General features: G+C 34.9%; 1 pseudogene across 1 annotated transcript; it reads right to left on the bottom strand.

The window, feature by feature from the left end:
* Window positions 1-4,717: 4,717 nt before the first annotated feature.
* Window positions 4,718-11,817, bottom strand: LOC145558521 (putative protein phosphatase 2C 58; annotated as a pseudogene). Its single transcript, XR_014092512.1, has 6 exons — window positions 11,613-11,817; window positions 8,293-8,522; window positions 8,060-8,190; window positions 7,074-7,226; window positions 6,447-6,600; window positions 4,718-5,092 (listed from the first exon to the last, which is right to left on the bottom strand). The product of XR_014092512.1 is annotated as a putative protein phosphatase 2C 58 (transcript).
* Between the last annotated feature and the right edge of the window lie 990 nt (window positions 11,818-12,807).

Raw genomic sequence — 12,807 nt, 5'->3', positions numbered from 1 at the left:
GGAAGGCCCCTACCGAATTTATGAAGAAGTAAGAAACGACACCTACTGCCTGGAAACTCCAGATGACAGGCGGCTGCCTAGAACTTGGAATGTAGATAACTTGAAAAAGTACTACTTCTGAGGCCTGTAATTTTTTGTAAATAAAAAACCTATCAATGAAAAGCTACTTTTTGTTTCAATATCAATATAATTGCTTTGTATGTATGCATGCGTAATTTGAGTTACTGTCTATGAAAAACACAGGCGGAAAACAACTTAAAAAAGCTAAGATAAAACTTAGCGGCTAACATAATGCTTGCAAAAGAACCTCCGTCTGGGTAATGCACAGATGGACATTTAAATATGAAATTAAACTAAGTCAAAATACATAGTGGCTTAAATTAGAATTAAGATTGAGGCCAATGGACAGATGCAAAACTGTTTTTATTAATTCGTCTGCTCCGATATGAGTAAGGCATCCGGCGATGCCCTTTCGGGTGTTATCGTCGCAGAGGGCATTCAATTGTCTGCTCTAACAGAATATGCAGACGCCAAATATTGAACGAACGAATTGGTCAACTCATAGTTGTGTGACCAAAATAGTCTAAAAGAATGATCAAGTTTAGGAGCCGAATGTCAATAGACATCAGCCAGCAAATACCGAAGTTCTCTGTTAGACTATTGAACAAGTTGTGCCAGATGCTTCAATGGGGCAGGTAATTAAGATGCAATGAATTGAGAATGTCCCAGACAGCCTCTATGCTGTCTGAGACTAGACGGTCAGGCGGAAGCATTCCGCTTGGTTAGCAATGAAATAGCAATTGCCCCAATAGGGCAAGTAATTGAAGGTACTCCAGACGACCTTTACGCCATCTAAAGGCTATCAGATAGGCGGACAATGTCCCCTGTGTTAATTAGGGGTGAAAGTTCGGTTTTCAATTTGGTTTTTTGCCCAAACCGAAACCGAACCACCATATTTCGGTTTCTAGATTTTGGAAACCACACCGCACCACTTTAATTTTAAAACCGAACCAAACCAAACCACCTAAATTTCGACTTTCTAAAAAAAAAACCAAACCGCACCGAATTTTCCTATGAAGGAAAATAAACATCAAATTTAGAAAAAAAAAACCGAACCAAACCACACCTATCAAAACCGAACCAAACAAGACAACACCTCTAACCTAGATCCGCAATTACACACCCACCACAAATCACAATTTAGTCACAAACCACCATAAAAATAATGTAGAAAAACAAAAATTAAACCAAATTAAATTAAACGAAATAAAAAGAGAACTACCTCACGTCCTCACATTCCATCAAAAAACGTCGATCTTGGGTTTTAAAGGTCAAATTCGACCATGAAAACTCTAGTTCTAGAGTTTTCATGGCCGAATTTGACATGGAAACCCTTTAATTGATGTTGTACGAAATGAAAAACCATAGTTTATGCCCTTATGGAATTCGAAAAACCTCGAAACCTTAGTTGATAGTGATGCGGGCTGGTGGGGAAAAGGGAAGATGGGAGTGAAAGTGGAGAAAGGACGGAAGAAAGAAGAGATGTAGACGAAAGGAGAGAGGGTGAGACTAAGAAGAGGAGAGAGAGTGAGATTGAGAAGAGGAGAGAGAGGGCGGAGAAGTAGAGAGGGCGGAGAAGAGGAGAGAGAGGGGGAACTCAGAGAAATGAGAGGGGGGATTAGAGTTTTTTCCTATATATACTAAGGGTAAAAATATGTTGGTCTAGGGTTTTTTTTTTAGTTTGGGCCTATATTTTGGTGTGGTTCGGTTTTGTTCGGTTTTTCATTTTTGCAAACCGAAATCGAACCACACACCGATTTTTTTTTTAAAAAAAAAACGAAACTGAACCACTTTCGAAAAAAATCAAACCAAATTTCTTATTCGGTTTGGTTTTCGGTTTGGTTCGGTTTTAAACCGAGTTTGTTTCACCCCTAGTGTTAATGACTGAAAAACGGTTGTCATCCGTTTGGCTAGCAAAGAATCCTATGAGGATGCTCGGATTGGGTATAATGGCTTTTGGTTGCCGGCTGTGCACTTGGTTTGGGGCAATCACTACTATGATTTATTGACTTAGGAACATTCCATACTCTTTAAAGTATCAAACATTCCATAGTCAATCAATCATACAAGTACCGAAACTAATCACACAGCCGTCAGGGGCAAGAATAGCCGGTAGACTGTCTGAATTTGCCGCATGCTTTAAAAAGATAGGCAAAAAAGTTTCAAAATGCAGAATATATATATGCATATATACAAAAAAAAATAAGGTTTCAAAAAGCCGTCATAGTTGGCATACTTTCATTCATAAGCGGCAAAAAGCCGGATAAATATTGTTACCGGATCACATCCGGGAGAAGAGAAATTAAATTGTTAACCGACTCCATAGTCGGTAAAGAACATAAATACTCGGCACGTTGGCCGGAAAGATAAAAGCATAAAATGGCATACTGCCGCTGAAATCATGGTTGAGGGAGGTGTGCCTGGTTCTCCGGATGCTGAGCCCCTTCGTTAGTAGCCGCCTGGTCCTCCTTGGGGTTCTCCCCGTCAGAAGGGATGCTGAGCGTCTCAAGTCAAGTCGGATTTATGAAACGATGCGACAATAAAAAATCAAGCAATAAATAATTAATAAATACCCCTAGCATCAGAATGCCCCGAGCAAACCAAGTGGTAGGGGCATGGTTGCTAACATTAAGGCCGCACCAAGCCAAGGCTGTTAGTAGCGTTGGCTGGTGCGGGGCATCGCATGCTAGCATGCTTCTCTACTGCACTTGCTAGCTGCTGCTAGCGATACGCACACCACCCCGCGCCCAGTAGCCCACAGGCACGCAACGCCGAGGAAGCAGCCCTGCGCCAAGTTGGCATGCCCTGCAAAGGGGCTAGGCCGCCCAGCAAGGCTGCCTTGGCGCCCAAGGCTAGGCGCACCAGCTGGCACACGTCGATAGGCATGTGCTAGTTGGGAGCCAGTTAGTGAGGGAAGCTTGGGGAGCAAGGGATTTGGTCCCCTTCCCTTGTGGTCCTCACCTACTCCTTCTCTCATGTTATGGCACTTGTTCATTCTTGATTGCATTGTCTTTTTCTTTTAATTTTTTTATTTAAATTAAAATAGAAAAAAGGGATTTTACCAACTCTCCACATTGATTAGAGAGAGGATTGTTCATGGGATTTCTCTACAAATACCAAGATTTGGGATTTGAGAAAATTCACTTTGTTTTTGTGAGCTTGAAAAGATCACAAAAATGTGAACACTTTCGCTCGTGATACTCTAATTTATTTTGGTCTAGCCCCGGCTAAGCTTCGGGGTAGCGGTCGTACGGGTCGAGATTGTGGGTGGACTTTATAAGAGGCTCTCGCATTTGCGGAACTCGAGTAGCTTTTACGAGCTCTTTAAGGAGCGAAGAACACTACAAGGGTGTAATTGTCTTTCCTTTTCCTTGTTAATTATGTAATTAATTATTTTAATTAATATGCTTATGTTTAGTTTCAGTTATTATGTGCGGGTATTGGGGTCGTGTTTTGTTTCCGCGTGGTGTTGGACATCACAAAACCCAACAAAAGCTACACCCAATTTATTAGATGCAATGACTATGCTACCCCTTGATTCACAAAATTATGTAAATCAAACGTATAACTTGATTGTTTTCCTCACACTCACATATAACTCTTAGTGTATAGACCCTATGTATTTTGCAACATATAGGGTGGAAAAATTGTAAATATCAATATATAATAGGTAAATACTACCATTAACTGGTCCAACAATACAAATAGTTTTCTAATAGTACTATACAAATAATTAGGTAAATGATACATCAAATATTACACCATTGTCATTTAGGGCCTGTTCTAATTTACTGAACTGAATTGATTGGAGCTGAACTAAACTGAATTGAATTAAACTAAATTGAATATTTTATGAGAGAATGAAATTAGGGATTGAACTAAAAATAAGCTGAGAACATGCCCTTAGTCAACATATACTTTAATGATATTATGCACATGCATAGTATGAGTAGTACATAAAAAATAGTGTTGCAATAAACATCACATTACTACAATACCCTTCTATGTGTTTCTAAATCACATAGTGAAAGAGTAGTGTCCTTCATATAAGTATATTATTCTAATAGGTGGTTCATTATTTATGGAATTAATTATTTAGTGAAGTCAGTTGATTGAAATGCCTAGCTGGGTGCCAATTTCGATCTTAACAAAGCCTATTGAGTCACATCCTAAGCACAAAATCATTTTGTCAGACTGATAGGGATGAAAGGCCCATATATGTGTATAAATGTAGATTGGATCAATATATATGCATTTGGGCTTAAAAGCGTCAAAACCAAGTGTTGAACGTTAAATCGATCCAAAGAATCGACGAACGAAGGAATAAACGTCAAGCAAACGACAACACAAGGCCTTGCGCACCACAAGCGTGAGACAAGGCCTAGCCACGCCCAAGCAGACCATTGGCCGCGTGCAAGGCCCAACCAAGACAATGTTGGCCTAGGGCCAGGCCTCGCTCGCTAGAAAAAGACTACTAATTAAAATGCATCTGTTTTTTTTAGTGTGGTGAACAAACATATTTTCACAAGTCTGTTTTATAGTATCCAATCTCCAGAATTGCATCAGAACAAATTGCAATGAATTTTTGTTAACGAGAAACATCAATCTCCCTAGTCTTTGCAGGATGCATCAGGACAACAAAAGAGTCGGTAGAAGATTGATATATAATTATATACTTTATTTTTAAGCAAAATATAATTAAACACTTATGGAGTACAAATTCTAAGAGGTTGTGCTGGTTTTTCTCAGTTGATATCTGAATATACATTTAGATTTAAACCAGCATTAAACATATCCAGGTACACACACAAACATGATTTCTTACTTCTAGTGCAGTATATAGCGTGAATAAAAACTAGAAAACCAAAAGTTTTAGTCAACAAGACACCTTGTTTCATTGAAATTTTATGACTATGCAAGATATGTCATCCTTGCTTTTCCTAGAAATAGCCGCTTCTGTCAAATGCTTTGCTGCTGATTGAGCATCCTTTATGTGTTTGATTGAATCCACTGCTTCTTGGTTTTACATAACCTGCATGAAAGGGAAAAGAAGTCATTACAAGATTAATGTAGAAACTAGTGATTTCCATACCAAAATCAAATTAAAATTCCATCACCTACAAAACTAGACACAAAGAGGAAAAGTTTACTATGTTAAGTTCAGACTTAATAGAAACAGTGACACCTCAATTCTTTCAGTACAGCAAGTTCAGATTGTCATTTCGGTAGCACTACAACTCTTAAAAAGCAGTTTCTGCATATCTTTCCAATTATCGGATGTCCCTAAATGGTACTACTATACCTTATTCAATAACAACTCTGAATCATAGTTAAGCCCAAGGTAACTTTCCATTCTGGACATCATAACTATGTTTCCACGTTGACTACAGAACATTCGATCAAGTGACTACTCATATCACTTGATGGACTGCCCATGTCGAATCCTTGACAATCTATCATAGGCAGTTTGGTATGTAAATCTAAAATATGGAATGTATTAAACATAGCCAAGATTGACAACTTAGACGCATACCCTTGTCTTACGTTACTGTGAGAGTCCTAAGTAGCATAGCTTCCAAATACAGATAAGTCATAATTTTATAGTGTCATAAAATTAACTCTTGAAGATTACATCATCAAATAGAGCTACATCGTGTTATAGTGTCAGTGAGGTGATTTGTCAGTTGTGTTTAGGGTGTAAATGAAACTGTTGAAATGTTTTGTTTGATTACTTAAAAGAGTTGTGATTTGCACAAAATTGAAGCTGCACATTGTATCAAATGAAAACACAGTTCTTTAATTAACAAGTTTCCAAGTGACTAAAATATGTTGTATATAATTTTGAAGACATGTCAATTATTAATTATATAAACACAAACAATACCACTCTAAGAGCATACTGTAACCAGTAACAAGTGATGTGGAAACTAGGCATTCTATAACAAATGGCCCAATGTGATATACACTGCATGCTACAGCGTATAATATAAATAACTTTTTTTGAAAAAACGGCTAGTTGAATAATCTTTAAAATGATCTTTTCAGTAACAAAACTGTTAATACGATTCCACACAATCTTAATGATTATATATAAAGGAGGGGAGTCAATGCATGACAATGTAGAGATTGTACACCTATTTCTATTACCCCTGAACTAGAAGGCATAGACAATAAGGTACTTGCACAACAAATAAGAGGCTGAAACCTCTTTTCAGCTACAGATTTTTATCAGATGATTCACTTTAAGTGTATACTATCAGTTTTTGGCTCCCACAAATTGGTAACTTATGATTGATGTTAGGTTCAAAGGATTTATGACCAACCCTCACCCCTAAACCCTGATCACAAGTTAAAAGGTTAGCACATAGTTATGATGAAACACTCACCTTCCATAACCCGTCACTTGCCATGATCAGAACTCTGTTGTATCATCATTCTTTGCCTCTTCTATATGGGGTTCTGAACTAAGATGTATCTTCAAGCTTTTATCTCCAAATGCCCTTGCCACTGCTAGTTGTCCATCAACACGTGGGACATCACCTGCAAACATTAGGACGTAGTTAAAAATGCGAATTAGAAAATGTATATTATCTCTTCAAAGTTTTAGAATATGCAAATTCTAAAACAATTAGATAATCAGAAAAGGTCCATAATTAGCAGTTACACTTACATATGAAAAGTAGATAATTTCTCTTCAGAAATTACGCTGATAGATTACGTTGATTCACTTTATAATGTGAAGTATATGTTAGATGTATATTCCTTTTGTAGATGTAGTAAGACATTACCGAAATGGTTTTACGATTACATTTTACAAATATGAAGAAGTGCAGGTGGACTACTGAGAGTCTGAGACAATATACTGAAGGCATATGTCAAAATATATATCAATTACTGACTTAGACTTAAGACTGATGATATAAAAATACAAACATAACATTATTTATATAGTTACGGAATACTATATACTGCCTTATTAAAGAAGACTTGCAGTGCATCTACATATGAATTACCTGGAATATTTGATACAAAACCACCGCGATTCTCAATTTATGTCTTTTCTGTCCATGGATCATGATCCACCAACAGTTGTTTGGCCTCTCCATTTTTGCTAATCACATCACGAGAATCACCCACGTTTGCAACAAATAGTGAAAGAGATGAGACTGCTAAGGACAGACTACTGACCCAGGATGTGGCTAAGAATTTCACTAATTTATTCTTAGTAACGTGGGAAAGAAAGAAGCTTGTTCTATTTACGGAGCTAACGAACATAATCTTATTAATATCATATATGATGTTCTTTCTTATTGGAATGGAATTCAATCTTGAAAAGGGCGCTAAGATTTACTTGGTTGTAAGAGAAGAGAGAGGATGGGAATTGCTTATTCTATTCTAAGGCATTTCTTTCTGTGTGGGACGATGCCGCAAGCAGAGCCAGAAACGCGGTAAGACTTTCTAGAGATAGCCTTCCAGACTCAATCTTTTGACAAGATCTTCTTTAGCTGAACCTGAGATCGATTAAAGCTGGCCTGCGCCTAAGAAAAAGCCGTTTTTTGACCTCTCCCGTTGTTCGAGCTACTTCGTAACCTCTCCTTCAAGGATAAAAGCTAGAAGCAGATAGCAGCCATAGGGATAGGTATTCAATCGCTTGCTTTAAAAGGTATGAGATTGCTCGCAGAGGACTAAGGTCGACAGATAGGGATAGGCCAGCAAATGCAATGAGAAAGTCTTCTTCTTTTGTTGCTCGTAAGCGCTTCCCTTTTCTTGCGGATGAATTTCTCGAATACATATTTCTTTTCTGTAAGTGAAAGGCTACAAGACCATAGAGTAGGCAGATGATGGAAAGCAAGCGGGAATCCAATTTCTTCTTGTGAGCGATGGAATCGATTACTAAGCTTTGGAGCGAACACAAGAGCAATAAAGGTTTCGGTTTTTGAAGTCTGAGCATTGTAATTCCTGGAGTTGTTGTGACTCCTATACCTGTTTGAGGTGTGACCATTGAGAAGAATAGCTGTAACAGCAGTTGAGCCACCTTTTCCCAGTACAAGTACTTTATCAAGATTATCTCCATCAGTCTTATCATATGCTTTCCTTATTGCACTCTCCGGTTCATTCCAAAAGTCTGGCGGCACATCTTGGGAAATTAAGACAAGCAATAGTCATATAAGCTGGTCATAAAACGAAAGTACACCCAATAGATTAAATTAGAACTGCAAAATTTGCTTTACCTCTTTCAGTATATTTTCACAGAGATGTGTCTGCAAATAATTTGCAACATCAAATATTGCAAACAAATCCACCTCCTTGTCATCTATCTGTTTAAACTGAGAAACTACATAGTCTTCCATGGGATGACTTCCCTTTCCTTTCACAAGCTGAAAACCATGAGTAATATGCTTCGAAACTTTTCCTTTTTCTTTGCCAGTGTCTGGTGGCGATGAACTAAAGCCAGCTTTGACCTGAAACGCGGTAGGAAAAACAAACGAAGTTAGAACATAATTGTGCTAAGAGACAACTAGTGGCAACAAAACTTAGTGTACATTGCCTTTTCGATACTTAATGAATGGACAGGGATTTGGGTCTCAATAAAAGGACTACCCTAAGTTATTAACATAGCACAAGAAGTTATTACAAAATAATTCATTACTGTAAAGCCAAGTCAGTGTCACTGGTTGCAACCTTTCGTCTCGTATGAATATAGCAATAAGATTTGTACAAATCATATGTCAAGTGTAGAAAGCTTTTAGAGAATATGAATCTTAAAATTCCCTGAACATGCTTAAGCTTAACGCATCGTTACCGAGTCTTTTCCCCTTTTGAGTTTTGATCATATAATTAATTTAAATACATTTATCCTTTCAAAAAACTACATTTATGGATATTATTGCTTAACACATATAGAATCATTCATGACTGATGATCTAACACTCGTACAATTTAGAGAGTTCCCAACTTTCTGTATCAAAATAAGGCCCACATGATAATTTTTTAGGATATACAAAAACCAAAGGCAAATTTTAAAATTGGGATAGCACAATAACTTTTAATCTAAACTACTGTCAGCTGTCACATTTTCCTTACTCTAAATAGATCAAATGGGGATAACAATTTAAGCAAGGTATACTCTTCAGGGTAAAGAATGATGATGAAACTTTTTCAGTAAAAACAGATCCCAAGTTCCCAATTAAGCAAGGATCGCCCTTTTAGAAGCTTCAAAATAAGCATGATCTTATTTACTTAACAAATGTTGCCTGAGTCAACCATCCACTTATCCAATCCAAAGTTTAGTTATATTAGACTTAAAATTGAATTATTACTCTTGATGTCAAGATTAAAATTCAGACTAGAAAATGAACAAACAGCCAGAAATACGACAAAATAAGAGTGCTTTAAGTATGTTCTCTTAGTAAAGACAATGAACATATATAGCAAACATCCTCTTGTTATCTCACAGCAGCTATTTCTATCTATGTAATATATTCACCTCATTGGTTAAGACACATTACATAGTAAAACCCAATTAAGTCCTTTTGAAAAATACATTCCAAAAATGCAAATTGACAAAGCTCAAAGTAAACTACTAATGATCCAGGTGAACAAGATGGGAAGATCAAGAGTCCATATGCCTCTATATTATACATCAGCCGAAACAATACTAACGCGAAAATTAAGTCTTGCCTCACAATGAGATCGTACAACTGAATGAAGAGACTAATTTGATACAGACCTATTATCAAATAGCTATCACATATTCACAATTTCACATATATGCAAATAGATGCTAAAGGCCAAATATCTCTTGCCCTCAAAGTAGCAACATCAACAATAATCTACAGTAGCTTTCATACTCAAGCATCCTAAAAAGTTTATTTTAGCCCCAGGAAAATAATAACAAGTCCGGGAGATAAACACTTTTTTATTTATCATTAAAATCAACTTTTATTTTCTCCAAAGTCCTGTAATGAAACAGAGAATAAAATTACCCTGGCCAAATAATTAAATAAAAAAAAATGTAGCCCAACCACAATGTGACACATCAAAACATTGGTCAATTAAAAATGGCTACTGATTGGTTCTAATTTATCTATTGTATTAATAGTAAATAAATAAATACTCAACCAAACAAACCTCAATTGTGAAACAACAAAAACCCGATTCAGATTTCAACCATTAATAACTGAGGTTTTGTTAGTAACGTTACTATATATATTTACTATATATATATATATATATATATATATATAGGAGGAGGCTCTCGTGAGAATTTTTCTTATATGAGAACATTCTTTATGTTCTAAATTTTTACTCGTATGTTCTAAATTTTAAATCTAATGTTCTAAACTTTTCCTTAGGTGTTCTAAATTAAATCAAATGTTGTAATTTAGTACTCACATGTTCTAAACCATAAATTAGTTAAGTTTAATATCATAAATTTGAAATAATTTGTTCCAAAATTTTAACTTATATGTTCTAAATTTTAAAATGTGTGTTCTAAGATTTTTAATTATATGTTCCAGATTTTAAAGCGTATGTTCTATTTTTTTACTCATATGTTCTAAATTTTTTACTCACATTTTCTATATTCTATATCAGTTTGTTCTAAATTTTTATTCACATGTTCATAATCTTAAATCAGATGTTCTAAATTTTACTCATATGTTTAAAATTTCATAAGTATATTTTATAAATTTTTAATCACTTGTTCTAATTCTTAAATCAAATGTTCTAAACATATTACTCACACAGATGTTCTAAATTATTACTTAGATGTTCTAAATTTTAATTTCAGACACATGTTCTAAATTTTTATTCGTATGTTCTAAACTTTTACTCACATGTTCCAAATTTAAAATCAATTCTCATATAAGTATGAATTCTCACATATGAACCTATTCTCACCGGATCCCTCCCCTATATATCAAATCTTTCAATCCCCAATCAAAAAAACTATCGTCTTTGCTTTTCTTAGTTTGTAACTTTCAGTTTTTATATATATATATATATACATTTCAAATCTTTCAATCCCCAATCAAAAAAACTATCGTCTTTGCTTTTCTTAGTTTGTAACTTTAAGTTTGTAACTTTAAGTTTAGTACTTTTATAAACACGGATTCAAGCTCATAACGTGATGACATTAAAGACTAAAGAGCTACTGATCATGAATATCATTTACCATTATTAGTAACCAAGTTTGAAGTTGATCTGTCACACACACAAAAATATTTAAAAAATAAATAAATAAACAATCCACTTTCCATACTCGAAATAAAAGTTTTTATAAAAGGGTATATATTATTACAAGAATGATAGCTTAACTGTAAAATGAAATAAAATGGGTCAATAACTTAATATTCCAATATACAAATGTTTTTAATATTATTATTATTATTATGGCTTATTTTCATCTCCAAATGGCCAAATCTCAGAAGATCACTATTGAGCTTGATTAATTTCATCATCACAAAAAATAAAAAATAAATAAAAAAATAAAAAAAAACTCCGCTTGAAAGAAAAAATGTATATATATAGATTTGGAGGATGAAGCTCACCTTCATCTTGTGAAGAATTTCTCTAGCAGCCATGAATGTTGGATAGCTGATAGCAATATTGAGGATTGATAACAAATTAAAAGAAGGGAGAGTAAATTGTACGAGTAATAGTCTTGAGTACTAAAAAGTAGTAGTAGCAAGTTATATAAAGTCTAATTTAGAGAAAGAGGGAGGATGGCAAAGAATGGAAAGAGACAGGTGCTGATTAAAGATTGGTTTAGACAGGGATTTATTGTTAAATGACAGACGAATTTTATGACATTTTCAACAAATGAAATTGTAATAGGGCCCCGCTGTTTTCCACTACGCGTTTTAAGGGACTACTTTGACTCCATCTCAACAGTCTTCTTTTGTCAACCCCATCTACATCAAGTGCCACCGGGATAGCCGGCAACTCCGGCAAGCGACTATCTAATAAGCTGATTCAAGCCGATAATTACCCCCAAACCCAACCGAAAAATAGCGAGTTAATAAAGTTGAGCTTTTGGACCCAATTTATTAAATAGGTCGACACAGACCCAACTTGAAATCAAGAGGGTTATGTTTAAGTTGAAAATTTTAACTTGTATAATCTATAAAATTATTAACTGTCTGCTTGTTTGACATTATTTTTCATTTTCAGATTTTTGTTTTTTTTTTAAAAAAATAATTAAAAAAATAAAAATAGAAGATAAGTGAAATTTTTATCATGGAGGCGGATGCACCGTGCTCCATGCATCCGGTTTTCTTTAAAAAAAAAAAGGTGGAATTAACATATAGGATCTTTTACCAAAACGGCTAGTTTGACAAAAGTATTTACCAAAACGGCTAATTATAAATTTTAATTCTCAAACTAGCTAATTTATTAACTTGGAATAAATTTATCTATTTCTTATTTCCTTTTAACCGGTTTGGTTCACCAAAAAAAAACTTTTTTTTTTGGTTTTGTTTTTATTTACTTAAAGATTGTTGTAAGTTAGAAAATTTAAGCAATATACAAAACTACAAATAACGTAAACATTCACAGACTCGCAAAACCCTAATTTCAATTAAAAAAAAAGCACTAATTTTTCATCTGGATCACATCAATCACAAAAATTTAGAATTTCAAGTAGTATTGTTCTATCAACACTACGATAAGAGATTTTAAGGTGTTGTTATTTTTTTCATGTCTATTAATTGTATACTCTTTGTTAATGTCGGCTAGTATGAATAT

Source organism: Chenopodium album, chromosome 9 (genome assembly GCF_948465745.1).
Source record: "Chenopodium album chromosome 9, dcCheAlbu1.1, whole genome shotgun sequence".
NCBI lineage: Eukaryota > Viridiplantae > Streptophyta > Magnoliopsida > Caryophyllales > Amaranthaceae > Chenopodium > Chenopodium album.
The sequence above is the reverse complement of the archived record's forward strand: the minus strand, read 5'-3'. Positions and strand labels throughout refer to the sequence as shown.